This window comes from Scyliorhinus torazame, chromosome 4, assembly GCF_047496885.1.
Source record: "Scyliorhinus torazame isolate Kashiwa2021f chromosome 4, sScyTor2.1, whole genome shotgun sequence".
Lineage (NCBI taxonomy): Eukaryota > Metazoa > Chordata > Chondrichthyes > Carcharhiniformes > Scyliorhinidae > Scyliorhinus > Scyliorhinus torazame.
In genome coordinates this window covers 146,278,218-146,293,701 of record NC_092710.1, presented here as the reverse complement: position 1 = coordinate 146,293,701, position 15,484 = coordinate 146,278,218, and positions in this window count along the sequence as shown.

Genomic DNA, 15,484 nt, shown 5'->3' with positions numbered 1-15,484 from the left:
AATTATAAAAGATAAGCTGTGTTTTCAAGCAACTCTCTCTCTGTATATTCACCTTCTGAGTACTGTTATCGCTCCACCTTGCATGCCCAGCAAATGAGATTTGACTGTTTTCTTATCCTTCACATGGAAGCTTCATGTTATAGTAATCTCCAACAACAGGATGAACTTTTCTCAAAGTAGGGACGAGCTAAAACAACCCTGCTAGCAGCCATTCGCTTTCATGGCTTCTTACTGATGCCTTGGGGTTTGAAGCCCTTTCACTCCTGTTTTCCCTGCTACCCTGTATTAATGAATAAGTTAGACAATGACCTTACGTGGGTGGTCAGTGCTCAAACATACACCGTAAATAGACCTTTGTCTTTCTTATTGACCAGAGCACTTGGGGCAATGATCGGATGAAAAGTGGAGCGGCTTTGATGGCTAGAGGTGGCACAGTGCGTAGGATGTGCTTAAATTTAGTGTTATGGGTTATAAGGAAGATTGGAGTAAAAGTTCATTGAGGGATGGAAAGTTTACAGACCAGACAGCTCTAAGCCTTTCCCATTTTAAAAATCGAAGTTGCATACCTACATCCCTGATATTCAAATGTCTGACGTATTGACAAAGTTGTGTGTTAAACGCAATACGAGACTTGCCTCCGTGTCTTTTCCAATTCCATTCTGTTGTAGGCCGTTAGAAGGTGCCCCAAGCGAATACTCCATCCCAGGGAACATCCTGGTGAATCTCCTCTGCACCCTCGCCAATGCAATCACATCCTTCCTATAGGGAGGAGACCAGAAGTACACACAGTACTGCAGCTGTGATTTAACCAAAGTTTAGTGCAGCTCCAACATAACCTCCCTGCTCATATAATCTATGCCACAACTGATAAAGGCAAGTGTCCCGTAAGCTTTTGTTAACCATCCTATTAACCTGTCCGACCGCCTTCAGGGATCTGTGGTCAAGCACTCCAAGATATCTCTGAGCTGCCGAGTGCTCTGCCATTCATTGAGTGCTCCCTTGTCTTGTTACTCCTTCCAAGGTGCACTCACACTTTTCAGGGTTAAATTTTGACTTGAATTTTCCAGCTGTTGGGATCCTCAGGGTGGGATTCTCCCATCCCACGGCAGAGTGTCCACGCCGTCGTAAACGCCATCACGTTTTACGCTGGCATGAACGGGCCGCTGCCAGGAGTAATTCTGACCCCTACAGAGGGCTAGCACGGCGTTGGAGCGGTTTGCGCCCCTCCAGCTGCCGATCCCGGCACGAACTGTGCGCCGCGGGATCTGCGCATGAGCCGTGGCCTCCTTCAACGCGCCTGCCCCGACGCAGCAGGACTACAGGGGCTGGCGCATAGAAAAGGAGGCCCCACGCCAGAGAGGCCGTCCTGCTGATCGGTGGGTCCCGAACGCGGACCAGGCCACATCGGAGCCCCCACCCCGGGGTCGGACCCCCCCCCGCCACCACAGGCTGCCACCCGACCCTTCAACGCCGAGGTCCCGCCGGCTCAGAGCAGGTTAGAACGGCGCCGACGGGACTCGTTTGTTTTCTTACGGTCGTTCGGCCAATCTGGGCTGGAGAATCACGGGGGGGGGGGGGGGGGGGTGCGCGTAGAGCGGCCTGCGACCAGCGCCGCGCCAACCATGCTGGCGCCAATGGCGCCGATTCTTTGCTCTGTGGAGAATCGCGTGCCGGCTTCGGGGCGGCGTGGGCCGGTTGCAGGGATTCTCCGGCCCGGCCCAGGGCTGGGAGAATCCCGCCCTCTGTTCCCATCGGCAGTGCTGAAAATACTGTAGTCACAATGCACTGGATTCTCCGAGCCTCCGTGCCGAAATCGTGATCGTAGCGGGGTCGGAGAATGGGCGTTTACACGGAAATCCGGTCTGACACCGCTCGGGAGTCTCACGCGCGCGAACTACATGCCAGGGGTAGGGGGTTATTGACAGTGCCCCCCCCCCCCCCCCCCGGGATTCTCTGAGGAAAACTGGCCCTTTCCCGACGACGTGGCTCTAACCACCTATCAGCCATCGGGAATAGCTGGTGGTGGCTGCGGACTCAGTCTGCGGCCGCCCTGGTGGGGGCGGTGGGATCGATCACCAGGCGGGGGCCTCATGGAAGGTCAAGGGGGCGATCGAGCATCACGGACCCGCGGGCGCACGCGATCTCGGGGGGGGCCTACATTTCTGGTGCCGCTCTGCGGTGCGAGTCCGCCATGTCTCACGTGGCGGCTGCTGCAGGCCTCTGCCGTGCGCATGCGCAGATTCACGATCGGAAGTGCGGGGCCTCGTATCCGCAGCCAGAGCTGCGAGAAGCATTCCGGGGCCCTGCCAGCCCCTTGCAGGTTGGGGAATCGCTCAGGACTTTCTTAAGGAAAGTCCAGAGTGATTTTACGCTGGCGTGGGGACATAGCCCCATTATTGGAGAATCACGCCCAGAGTATATCATTGTGACAGTGATTTAAACTGTAGTGGTGTCCAGTTCTGATGTCTGATATGCAACAAAATCAGGATTTATGCTATGACCAATGTAAGTGTTGCTGAGAGTTTCTGAAATGTGGTGGAAATTGCAGTTGGAATGGGAGGCAAATCTTGCTTGGAGTATGATAGATTATTGGATCAGATTTCTTATTGAAAGTCGTCATGGAAGGAAGGAGGGTTCAGGAACGTTATCTGCACATTGGGACAGATCCAATTAAATTACTGGTCCTCAGGCAATCCATTAGAATGGTATGAAAACCTTCATCTATGAGGATAGATTGGACAGGTTGGGACTGTTCCCCTCGGAAAGAAGAAGGCTAAGAGGAGATTTGTTAGAGATGTTAAAAATCATGAGGGGGTTGGACATAATAGATAGGGAGAAACTGTTCCTGCTTGAAAAAGCATCGAGAACGCGAGGGCACAGATTTAAAGTGATTTGCAAATACAATGGGTGCAATCTAACGGTTGCTTCACAATGCCAGGGTGGGTCCCAGGTTCGATTCCCAGCTTGAGTCACTGCCTTTATGGAGTGTGCACGTTCTCCCCGTGTCTGACTGGCTTTCCTCCGGATACTCCCGTTTCCTCGCACAAGTCCCGAAAGACATGCTGTTAGGTAATTTGGACATTCTGAATTCTCCCTCCGTGTACCCGAACAGGCATCGGAATGTGGAGACTTGGGACTTTTCACAGTAACTTCATCGCAGTGTTAATGTAAGCCTACTTGTGACAATAAAGATTATTATTATTAAAAGTGACTAAGTGTGGTAGTGAGCAGGAAATGCCGGGTGTTTCCCAACAGCCAATCCGGTGAGGCCGTAACCGGCAGCTAACATTAATTAGGCCACTTAATGATGCCCCACGGACTTCACACCGCAAATGACTGTCCTGCCAGCTGATTTTCCAGGATCGTGCTTGGCAGCCACCCGCTTACGAGGGGGAGCAGCACTTAAATCGATCCTGCAGAGCTAACCCCAGCCAGCACGCAGCCATGCCACCGTGCAGACCAGCTCCATGATTCAGAAATGCTGACCTAGCCAGACTGACGGACATGGTCGAGGTCAGATGTGATACTGTTCCCACGAGGGGTTCGGAAGGTCAGCCACAGGGCAGCCAGCGCCACCTGGGAGGCAGTGGCAGCAACCGTCGGCTCGGGAACTGTAACCAGAAGGACCGCCGCGCAGTGCCACAAGAAGCTAAACGATCTCCACCAGACCGCAAAGGTGAGCTGGCATCAGCCCCCTGCTACCGGTCATGCGTACTACACCTGGAGGCCCCCTCCGTGAAAACCATGCACCTGGCATTGCCCCCCTTTCCCAGCATAATACCGCAACATGCCCCAGCACACCGTGGCATCCACGAGCACACCCCACCCATGCTCAGCAGTGGTGCACCCGCCTGTTTCCCTTCATGCCTCCCAGCACAACCACCCGCAGTGCATGAAGCGTGCAGCTCACAATGCCCCCTCTATGTCCCCGCAAGAAAAATTGGTCCACAACAGACTGGAAAGAGCCCAGACGGGCAGCAGGGTGTTAGACCTAGAGACCTCACCCCTAAGTGGAACGGGCCCTGGAGGTTGCGGGAGTGGTTGAGGACAGATTGGGCTGTGCTGCTGAGCTGAGTATCCACTGCCCCCCCCCCCCCCACCAATGATCTGTCACACACCTGCGTTGTTCATGTCAGCATGATGATCCTGTCCTCCCACTGACCACATGCCCATTCTCCTGCAGGATCTCCACCTGTGAGTGCCGGCGATATCCCCTCATCCCCGTCTTGCAAGAGAATACCTCGGAGGAGAGCTGCAAGGATGCCACCATTGATGCATCACGGCTGTCATCCCTATCCTCCACCGGTGCAGACTCACACCTTGGTGGGTAAAAGTAGTGCACAGGCTTCTGGGGCACAATCTGGTGAGCACCATACAGTTGCTGATGCATGTCAGTGGAGGCAGGAATGCCCAGGGGAGACAGCAGTCGGAGGTCTGCTGGATCCCAGAACCCAGCTGTGTCCCAGTCAGATGCTGAGCCTCTGGACCAGACTATCCCAGAGCTGAGGCAGTCGATAGAGTGCGACCATGATATTCAGAGGGATTGTCAGCGACACTTCAATGGGTCTCTAGCTGATTGGAGCAGTCCCAAAGACTATGGGTGCAGATGATTGCGGCGGCAATGCATGACACCTAAGCCATCAATGCTATGGTGGCGCCGCACTGGTGAGCCTGGTGCACAATGTCAGCACCATGAGTGGTGGTGTCCAAGGCATTGATCCGTCAGTGACGACCATGGCTGAGCAACTTTGCAGCATGTCCGGGTTGCTGGGGGATGTGCCCCTAACGCAGGCAGACCTTTATGAGGCACTGCGGAGCATGTACTGGTCACTGGGGGACGTGCCCCAGTCTCAGGTGGACCTCTCCGGGTCGCTGTGGAGCATGTCTCTATCTCAGCCGGGTATTGCCAAGGCACTCAAGAGCATGTTCTGGTCGCTGAGGACCATGTCCCAGACACAGGTGGACATTGGTGAGGCCCTGCAGAGCATGGCCCGCTCACAGAAGGGCATCGCTGAGGCCATAAACACCATGGTGCAGATATTGGGGAGCCGCCAGGGCTGGCAGAGCCAGATAATGCAGGGTCACTCAGAGCACAACTCAACTGCCTCTCCCTCCCGGGGTGACCCACCAGGGCCCTACAGGCACCGATTGGGGGGAGGGAGTACTGGAGGCCGACCTGGAGCCTCCCTATGGGGTGACGCCATCAGTCACCAGCTCTCCAGAGTCTACCTCCTTGGCAATGATGCGTCTTGGGGTCAGCATGCAGAACAAGGTAGTACAGCAAGGCATGTGCCCCCGCTAGGTCGGACGGGGCTCTCTGAGGATGCCCGCCAGGGGCATCAAAGGCCACGAGACGTGGTAAGAAGCTGGCTGCCTCCATTTCTGATGTACATTCTGGGGAGACACCAGTAGAGCACAGAGGGCTAAGCAGATAGAGGATCGCTGAGAGGATACTGGGTGGGGTGATGGGGGGAGCCCCACCATTAAGGGCTTGGGACAGTAGCTGGGGTCACGATTGTGCAACATTAAACCATGTTGCACCCGACACATGTGAAGCCTCCTTGACGTTATTCTGCACTGCGGGACACCCTGAACCCCCTCCCCCAGTAGCCCTGCATCCTCCCCTGGCCCAAGCATCCCAGGCTCCCAACTACCAGACCTGGATGTGAGCATGCACTCAGCAGACAGGAGTCAGACTGTGGCATAGATTGAGGAGCACCAGAGCTTTCCTCACAGTGGGTTATCATCAGCCTCCTGTCTTGTATATTGACCCACTGGCACATGCACATCACCCTGGAGTCACTGGGAGGGTGGAACAGGGAGATTGCGGGGCGAGTGGGGGGGGGAGTTGGCGGGTAATGAGTGGGTGGGGAAATGTTCGGGAAGAAGGGGGTAGTCTGAGACCGAGTGGGTGGGAGGAACACGGGTGGGGGGGGGAACGGTGGGTGGGAAAGGGAGGGGGGGGGAGAGATGATGGATGAAGCCACGTCCTATGAGAAGCAGGCGAGGATGAGGGCCTCCCTGGTCCTCACATTACTGGAATTGCCAATTCCCCATCAGCAATAGCCTTTAGCTGTTCAGCTAGTGGCCGCCTTGACTTTCACCATATTACCACGGATGGGGATTTGTCACAGGAGTGATCCGGGGACAGACAGGCAGCAGATGTAGCTCTCCCCCGTCATGGGTATACACGATCTGGGAGGGGTGGCATGGCGGACCCGAGGACACTGAGCCCCCCTTTCTCCACCCGGCCGGGGACGACCCCTCCCCGACGATGGCAGCCCACACCTCCCGACTGCATCCCCCCCGGGCTGACTGCCTGATTTCCAAGATGGCTACTTTCCTCCTCAGAACCCCACAGCAGCCATTGCGCGAGCTCCACGTTTTTAAATAGGTGTACTGAACGGCACACATGTTACTGCTCATTGGGGAGTTGGAGTTGGTTAGATCACGGGAGGCCTTTCGACAGGGGGTCCCTCCAGTTAATGGGATGGAGATTGGTATTAATTGGTGATTATTGGTTTCTCGCCATTCTGCGGTGGGCTCTGGATCTGGCCACCAGGAGCGGGCCTGTTAGGTGGGAAACCAATCAGCACCCGAGGTCTAACCAGCCTGCCTGCTCTTTCGCCCAGTGCAATGCGACCGATATGAGAAAAAAACCCTTTCTCCCACAGCGAGTTGTTCAGGTCTGGAATGCTCTGCCTGGAAGTGTGGTGGAGGCTGGTTCTATCGAGGCAATCACGACATCATTAGCTGATCACTTGATTAGAAACAATGTGCAGGGGTATAAGGAAAAGACAGCAGAATGGTACTAAGTCATGATGCTCATTTGAAGAGCCAGTGCAGACACAATAGGCCAAATGGCCTCCTTCTGTGTTGTAACAGTTCTGTGATTCCGTATTTGTGCAGCACCTTTAATAATAAAATATCCCAAGGGGCTTCACAGAAGCATTATCATGCTAAGTGCCCTTTCAAAGAGATGGGTTTTAAGCAGTTTTAAGGAAGTAGACAGGCAGAGAGACAGAGGAACTTAGGGAAGGAAGTCCAGAATGTAAGTGACTTGGCAGCTGATGACATGGTCAGCAATGGTAGTACAATGAAACTGAGGAATGCTCTGACGTTGGAGGAGCCCAGAGATTGAGGAGGATTGTAGGATTGTAGGTGATTACTTGAAAGACCATGGAGTGGCCTGTCATGAGAATGTCGCTTTAAGAAATGTTTGGCTGCTCATATTACTGCAGTGATGTCAGAGAGTGGGTGGAGCTGGGCTGTCCTGTCAGTTTTATACTTTTGTTTTTGAGCAGGCTGCAGGGTGTGTTTTAGTTTCGTTTTCAGATCTGGATAGCTGCAGTCACAGCCAGAAGGTGTATGAGTTTCTCTCTGTAATCTAAAGACTGCAAATCGATCCTTGTGATTTAAAACTAATAACAGTAGTGACTTTAACCTAATGTACTTCTGTTGAAAGGTGTTTCTTCTGTCTTCTGGATGTTATTTGGGAAGTTATGAAGCGTTACTTAGTGTTGTATTCTTTGGGGGTTGTATTTGAATTAATGGTTGCTAAGATGTTCACTGAATGTTTTAAAAAGGTTAACTTGAGTTCATAGAATAAACATTGCTTTGTTTTTAAAAATACTTTTCCATTTCTGCTGTACCACACCTGCAGAGTGGGCCATGTGCTCCCCATACCACAGTCTAGTAAATGTTGTGGGTCAGGTGAACTCCGTGAACACTTTGAGGTTCTCTAAACCCTGGCCCATAACAGACCTGAAAACAAAGGTGAGAATGTTAATACCTTTGAATATTCAACAGACTAACTAAATGGACCATCACTCCTTCAAGACATAAGTTAATAGTTTTGCTTCCTCTCTAACTGCATGTCGCACAGCTCAATGGCATTTTCCTGTTTAATTCCCTCCTTTCAATCTACAGACTCACTATCCATATAACTGCCTCTCCCATTTCACACTGGCACTTTCCCAACTATAACCATCCAATTTACAACTGCAAACCTCCTAGTTCACTGAGGTATTCTACACCATCCACCCTCCAGCTCACAGAAACATTTTTTAAAATGTCAACACCAGCAGTTCACATTGACATTTCCCTCACTCATTTCCTCAATTCATGCTGCCCCCTCTCATTCTCTTCCCTCACACTTTACACTGTCCTACGCTTCATGTCCCTCGAAGCCATGGTGAGTCCTGATTTTCTGTTCTGTTTTTTGTCTCCTCTCCAAGCCCACCTGTTCATACTGGAATGTTTCTTCCCCTGCCCCTTCGCATCGTTTCTGCATTCTCATCTGCTGTTGCTCTCTTTATTTGGCTCTGAATATGGCGGTCAATAAGGTCGCCTTCCTTAATTCTAATTACGTTTGCTCTAGAGTCTCCAGGTATCTTTCGATACCGCCGCAAGGTTCAAAACCGAATACTGATCAAAGACTCGATACACCACTTAGTTAGTTCAAAGTCAATGCTTATTTATTTACACACACAGTTAAATCTACTCATGTACGAAAACTCTACAGACTAAACTATCACTACTGCTAAAGCCATATTTAGCTTTGGGCGCCCACTCAGTCAGAGGCCATTGTTCAGTTCTGAGACTGCTGGAGTCAAACTGGTAAAGGGGAACAGCTAAGGTCGTCTGTCTGGTAGCGTGCGTTGACCTTGGACTTACTTGCTTCTGATGCAGCTGGTGGACAGGTCTCTCCTTGGTGAGAGCCGGGTCCAAGAGAACGATTCTGTCTTGGGGGCTCCTTCTTATACCCAAAGGGGCTTCGCGCTCTTTGGGCGAGCCTTGAACTTGGCCCCAATCAATTGGGCCGTCTCTCGATCATTCCTATTGATTTCATCCAATAAAGGGATGAGGGCCCTGATGGCTGGGTGTGTCCTAGGTGGCCGTTGGCCTACTTTGTTTTGGTCTCCTCTGGCGCCGGGGTGTCTGCGTTAGTATCGGTTACTCGAATTAGTATGCTAATGCGCCTACAGTTCTGGTCTTGTCTGGGAGCTGCGGCTCCAATATATAGACAAACCCTGAACCTGCTTGTTTTCTCAGTATTGTCCATTTTCCCTGCAATCTTTGCAAAGTGTCCATTTTGTAATCGGGAAGTGGCCATCCCAGATGCGACAACCCTCCTTGTGATCCTCAACGTGAAGCTTGAAGGATCACATTACCGCGTCATCTTCGTTCTCTGACCAAGCTGGGCACCCATAAGGACTTCATAGCCTCTACACTGTTCTGTCCTATGACAGTTATTTTATATACATACATCATTATAAAATTCTACGGGGCGCTATGACATTCAGGCATGCATTACAAAATAAAAAAACTGGAACCTCTAACTATCCTCAATAAACTATCCTCACTTAACCAATCAAAAATAATCTACAACATTTTAAACTGTACAAATAGCAGCAACACAAGTTTCTCTGGTTTGGCAGTCAAGCACAGAGGTTTACATTTCTTTATTGAACGAACAAAACACACACAAAAAAACGGATGCACATTAATTCACTTAAAGGGGTTGGGGGGTTTGTTGGAGTCCGAAGATAGGGGATCTAAATGTGTATACCGGAGTGCGGTTGCAGGAAGCGCTCCTCCGCCATTTTCTGAGTCTAAGTGTCTGCACTACACTGCAGAGTATCGCCAGTACTAAGAGTGCTTCTGTGATATAACATAGTGAATACCAGGTGATAAACTTGTCACACCAGGTCGGGTTGTCGGTAACTGTCTCGGGGGTAACTATCTCGGGGTTAACTATCTTGGGGTACAGTGCATGGCAGGGGTGGGAATCATTCATGGTCTGTGTGGTAGGGATCAGGGGGATAGCGTCCATGCACAAATGAAGGGATCCCGCTAAGATCCAGGTGAAAAACATGAAGGTTGTCTTCATCTTTCCTTTTGTCGGTCTTCTTTTTCTCCCTCTGGGGTTCCTGAGGTCCCGGACACAAGCATAATATCTGTTATTACCTTGTTTAAGATCTCGTACGTCTGTCTGTCTGTCCTTTGTTGCCAATTACCCACCATAATTGGTCATCATCTGTGACTCACTCATTTTATTTTGAAAAAACGAATATGTGACAAGACATCCGAGAAAAATGCTGACACAGTGCGGCCGTCTCCCAACCTGTGCGAGCTACCATCCTAGCGTTTGAGGATGTAAATAGCACACGGAAGCAACCTAAGGGTCGCCAGAAACAAACAAAAGAATTTTGAACTGAAAGTGCCAAAATGGGGTGCGTATGGGCCGCAGCGGGTAAGAAATGGGTGGAATCCCTGGGTAGGACGGTGATCAGTGCTGTTTGTGATCTACCCGAGCGTAGCTCACCAGAGGGGGGTCCTCAGGCAGGGTGGGGACCAGTGCCGTTTCTCCACTGCCTGAGCGACCGGCATGAATGGGTAAGAATGTGGTCGTCGTGGGGGCTGCCTCTCGTGATTACCTTCAAATCAGGAGAGTAGGTATGAATGGTTGTCTGCGGACAAACTAGTTCCTCTAACTGCCATTGGGCATTAAAAGAGTGGTGGCGTGGGTCCATGAAAACTTTAAATGAACAAACAACATTTAACATTCACAATAACAAACAAACATACATTACAAACATGGTGCAGGTTCCATCAGAAAGGGATACCGTAAATCACATTTGGCTTGGGGTGTAACTAGCATATGGAGTCAGTGTAGTGTGACCGAAGAAGAGAGGAAGGAGGAGAGAAACAAAAATGAAGTGGCATTGCTGAGGTGTTCCTGCCAAGAGAAGTGGTGGGTAAGCACTCACAGTTTACATGGGGCAGCTGGGTCCTTGCAGCTGCTGTGGGTGGTGTTCTCCTTCATATCTGGGGGCTAGTCTAACTGGTGGGGGTCTCCTGCAATCTCGGGCGAAGTTTCCTGACTGCTCACAGTTGTAACATTCCTGGGATTTAGGCTGCGGTGGGCTGTTCCTGCCCTCATTTACCCATGCGTGGTTCTGGTGCATCCTAACTGGATTCATGTCTGCCTGCTCTTCCTCTGGTTTTGCAAATGCGGTTTTGCCTTGGACGGATTGTTCCCAAGCACAGGACAATCTTTTCAAAACCCATTTCTCGTTGTGGGCCTCGTCTAAGGGGTCGTAATTTGCGCAAGCTCTCTGTCCTGCCTCTGTCGCATGAGAGACTAGGATTCAAGTCCATTTGGTTATATTATCCGCGGACAAATGGGCGCGGGCTAACTCTCCAAATACTGCTGTGAAATATATCCACAAGCATCCAGCAAACGCTGTGGGGTGCTCTGTTTTCTTTTGCCTACATGTTTAGGCCTTCTACGGGGTCTCCTCTGTTATAGCTGATCGCATCCAGGATCGCTGTGTGCATTTCTTGGAGTGTGCTTCCTCCTACATTCTGTGGGTCAGGAAGGGCTGCCACAACTGAAGGGTCGATGCTTAAAACTGTGAGCTTCACTTGCTCCTTTTCGTCCAGGCCGTACATGATAGCCTGCTGTTTAACTCTAGCGAAATACTGGTGGGGGTCTGATGTGGGAAGGAAGGGTATAATTTTTCCACACGCATCCCGTAAGTGGATCACGGTTAATGGGGTTGTATATGGGAAATCTGCGTTTCCTTCTGCAGCGGCCCTGCGGTGTGTGGTTACAGGGTTCATGCGGGTGTGTTCTGCCTGTTCAGTCGGGGGTTGGGGTGGTTTCCTTTTCTGGGGTTTTCCTTGCATACATGTCCCATGTACGTATCTGTGGGCCATTTCATTTAACCTCTGCCAATCTGGGCCGTTTTCCTGGTCGAACTGGGGTCCAAACGTCATTTGAAACCCATTCTGGACAGAAAGCAGAGATTGCAATTCTGTAATTTGCTTCCGGCACTTTGCGTGATCTACGGAGCTCTGCCTTTGTTCTGTCGTGGAAGTGTGGAGCGCTCGTAGGGCTGCTTTTAAATCATTGCACTGTTTCTGCAATTGCTCTACCTGTTGCTCGGTTTCTTGTCTTACCAAGACCGCGCGTTGCGTGTCCTGGTAGGCCTTATCGTACTGGGTCTGAAAACTGTTCAAATGGGGGAGACAAGACTGGTGCGCCCTCTTGGCATCATCCACCTCTCTGTCCCTCGCTGCTAACCGTTCTCTTAACTCTTTATTCTCCTTCTCATATTCGCTCACATCTCCCTCACTATTTCTGTCCCTCTCCTCAATCTCTCTACGAAACGTCCTAACAACCTCCTCTGTGCCTCACAATTGTGCCAAGCAGGACATGATTGCCATCGGCTTGCGAGCTTTCCTCAAGCTCTTCTTATGAATCTCTGACAGGCTCTCCCACCAAGTATGTCCTATACTCCTGGGACCTGTTTCGTCATTGGCACAGAATTCACTCCAAAGGGGCCATCCTTTCCCTTTGAGATATTTCCTGATCTCTTCTTCTCATACAGGACACTGTGCTACTCTGCTGGTCGCTGCGACCTCAAATTCTTGGGGGTTCATAAGACGTTCCATTGCCTTCATTGCCATTTTCTCTCTATCTCTGGTTTCTCTACTGAATTTGGAACAGGGGGTGATAAAGTGGTGATGTAAACACGGGTACGACTTACACTATTTTCTGGCCTACATAACTCCTGACAGTTTTACGCAACAAATCTCTCTGGTTTACCGTATATCCCTGTTAGTACGTATGCATTAAGACACTTCCGAATCTTGGAGGTTTGATCAGTATCGTTCTCACACTTGTGGTTTTTCTGTATCCAATTGGATTCCAATTCAAATTTGCGTTTTCTCGGAGTGACTAGGCCACCTCTAGGTCGAGTCCTGTCAGAGGTCACCAGTAAATGCTGCTCTCTTTGGTTGGCTCTGAATATGGTGGTCAATATGGTCGTCTTCCTTAATTCTAATTACGTTTGCTCTAGAGTCCCCAGGTATCTTTCGATACCGCCACAAGGTTCAAAACCGAATACTGATCAAAGACTCGGTACACCACTTAGTTAGTTCAAAGTCAATGCTTATTTGTTTACACACACAGTTAAATCTACTCATGCACGAAAACTCTACAGACTAAACTATCTGCTAAAGCCTATACTTAGCTTTGGGTGCCCACTCAGTCAGAGGCCGTTGTTCGGTTCTGAGTCTGCTGGGGTCGAACTGGTAAAGGGGAACAGCTAAGGTCATCTGTCTGGTAGCGTGCGTTGACCTTGGACTTACTTGCTTCTGGTGCAGCTGGTGGACAGGTCTCTCCTCGGTGAGAGCCGTGTCCAAGAGAACGATTCTCTCTTGGGGGCTCCTTCTTATACCCAAAGGGGCTTCGCGCTCTTTTGGGTGGGCCTTGAACTTGGCCCCAATCAATTGGGCCGTCTCTCGATCATTCCTATTGATTTCATCCAATAAAGGGATGGGTGCCCAGATGGCTGGGCATGTCCTAGGTGGCCGTTGGCCTGCTTTGTTTCGGTCTCTTCTGGCGCCAGGGTGTCTGCCTTAGTATCGGTTACTCAAATGTTACTCTTTTGTTCCCGGAGATGGGCCATTAGTATGCCAATGGACCTACACTTTTGGTCTTGTATGGGAGCTGCGGCTCCAATATACAGACAAACCCTCAACCTACTTGTTTTCGCAGTATTGTCCATTTTTCCTGCAATCTTTGCAAAGTGTCCATTTTGTAATCGGGAAATGGCCATCCCAGATGGTTACACCGTCCACTTCCTCACTCCCAATCTCTGAGTTTCTGTCTTTCTTTTCCATTCCACTTCTGGATAATTAGCTCTGGGTGGTGCACCAAATGATTGAATTCAACTGGGAAACCCTGATTCTGTCAAATTTACCGCTTACAAATGCAGAGGGGTGGACCCTCTTTAGTGTATACCCCAAGAATAGTGCAGAATGGTGGGAGTCTTAATGCTGACTTTTGGCTGCAAATATGTGCAAGCTAACATCCTTCCTATTCGGGGGCAGCACTGTGGCGCAGTGGTTATCACTGCTGCCTCATGGTGCCAGGGACCCGGGTTCGATCCTGGCCCCGGTCACTGTCCGTGTGGAATTTGCACATTCTCCCCGTGTCTGTGTGGGTCTCACCCCCGCAACCCAAAGATGTGCAGGGTAGGTGGATTGGCCATGCTAAATTGCTCCTTAATAAAAAAAAAGAAAATCCTTCCTACTTACATTAAACTTGCTATAGTCACGTGTGGTTCATGAGGTATAAACTGAATAAATAAAATTCTTACAAGTCAGCTGTCTAACTTTGACAGGGAAAGATAGCATTGCATTGAGAAGGGCCAATTACTTTGCGCACGTGCATTTATATCATTGACAAGCAATGTAGTGAAACTTTAAAAAAATCACAAAAAAATTACTTTAACATATTTCTGACTGCTGGCTCCTAATTTGGAAACCTTGGACAGATATTGTGATTAAATATAGTTGTAGCTGAATAATCTAAGTTAGCATAAAAATAATCTGTTGTTTTTTGGATGCCTGTGCTTCTGAAACACAAGCAGTGCCATCTAGTCACTCCACTGGGGAAAGTTAACTATGTAATGATTAACTCGCTGAAACAATCGCTTCAGCAATTCAACAAACAAGGAGATTGATAGTCAGCACAATGTGTAAAAGATTCATTGCCCAGAATTTCATTTGGGTTTTTAAAGTGATTGCAAACTTCAGCTACCCTCTTACTGAATTGGAACTACCGTGATTCAAAATAATGCCTGCCTGGTGAAAATGTAGATGATATTGGCACCAGTTCACAAAGTGCGGCATCATTGACTGACGAGGTGCACAGCAGCCAATGTATGCTGACCACTGTAATTAGTTTTGGATCTGAGACTTAAAAACTGAGTGGTTAACTAATCTTGATTGCCACTAATTACAACAAGATTTCTCCATTAAAGCACTTGTATAATCTCCTCGAGCATTTAATTCACAAACTATTTTCTAAATCGGTCAATAGGACAGCTGACTGAATGTAAAGTAGCACTCAAGACAGCTGATTCTGCTGTTTCTCGGAGATGTATCTCTTCCCTGCGACTAAATTTTAGGTGAATGTGGACCTGGATAAGGGGTTGATTTTAAAAAGGTTTACTATCCAATCTGGTGCTGTTGATCAGTAATAAACAGGCCAGCTTATGCCTCACGGTATCATTCCTTCCTTAATAAAAGCAAATTACTGCGGATGCTGGAATCTGAAACGAGCTTTGACAAAGAGTCATCTGGACTCGAAACGTTAGCTCTTTTCTCTGCCGACAGATGCTGCCAGAACTGCTGAGATTTTCCCGTATTTTTTCTTTCGTTTCTCATTCCTTCCTTGTTTACTCGTAGCTCCAGAGCAGAGGCAATAAAAATATTATATTCATGTTTACTAATTTAATTTTCGGTGTTCAATAATAAATTCAAACAGAAAGTCAATGTGATAAACATCAAATTTCCTGAATATACACATTTCGTAATTTTCTAAATCTTTCATGGGATGAGCATGTTGCTGGCTAGGCCAAAATTGTTTGCCCATTTCTAATTGCCCTTGAGAAAGGAGCAGCGC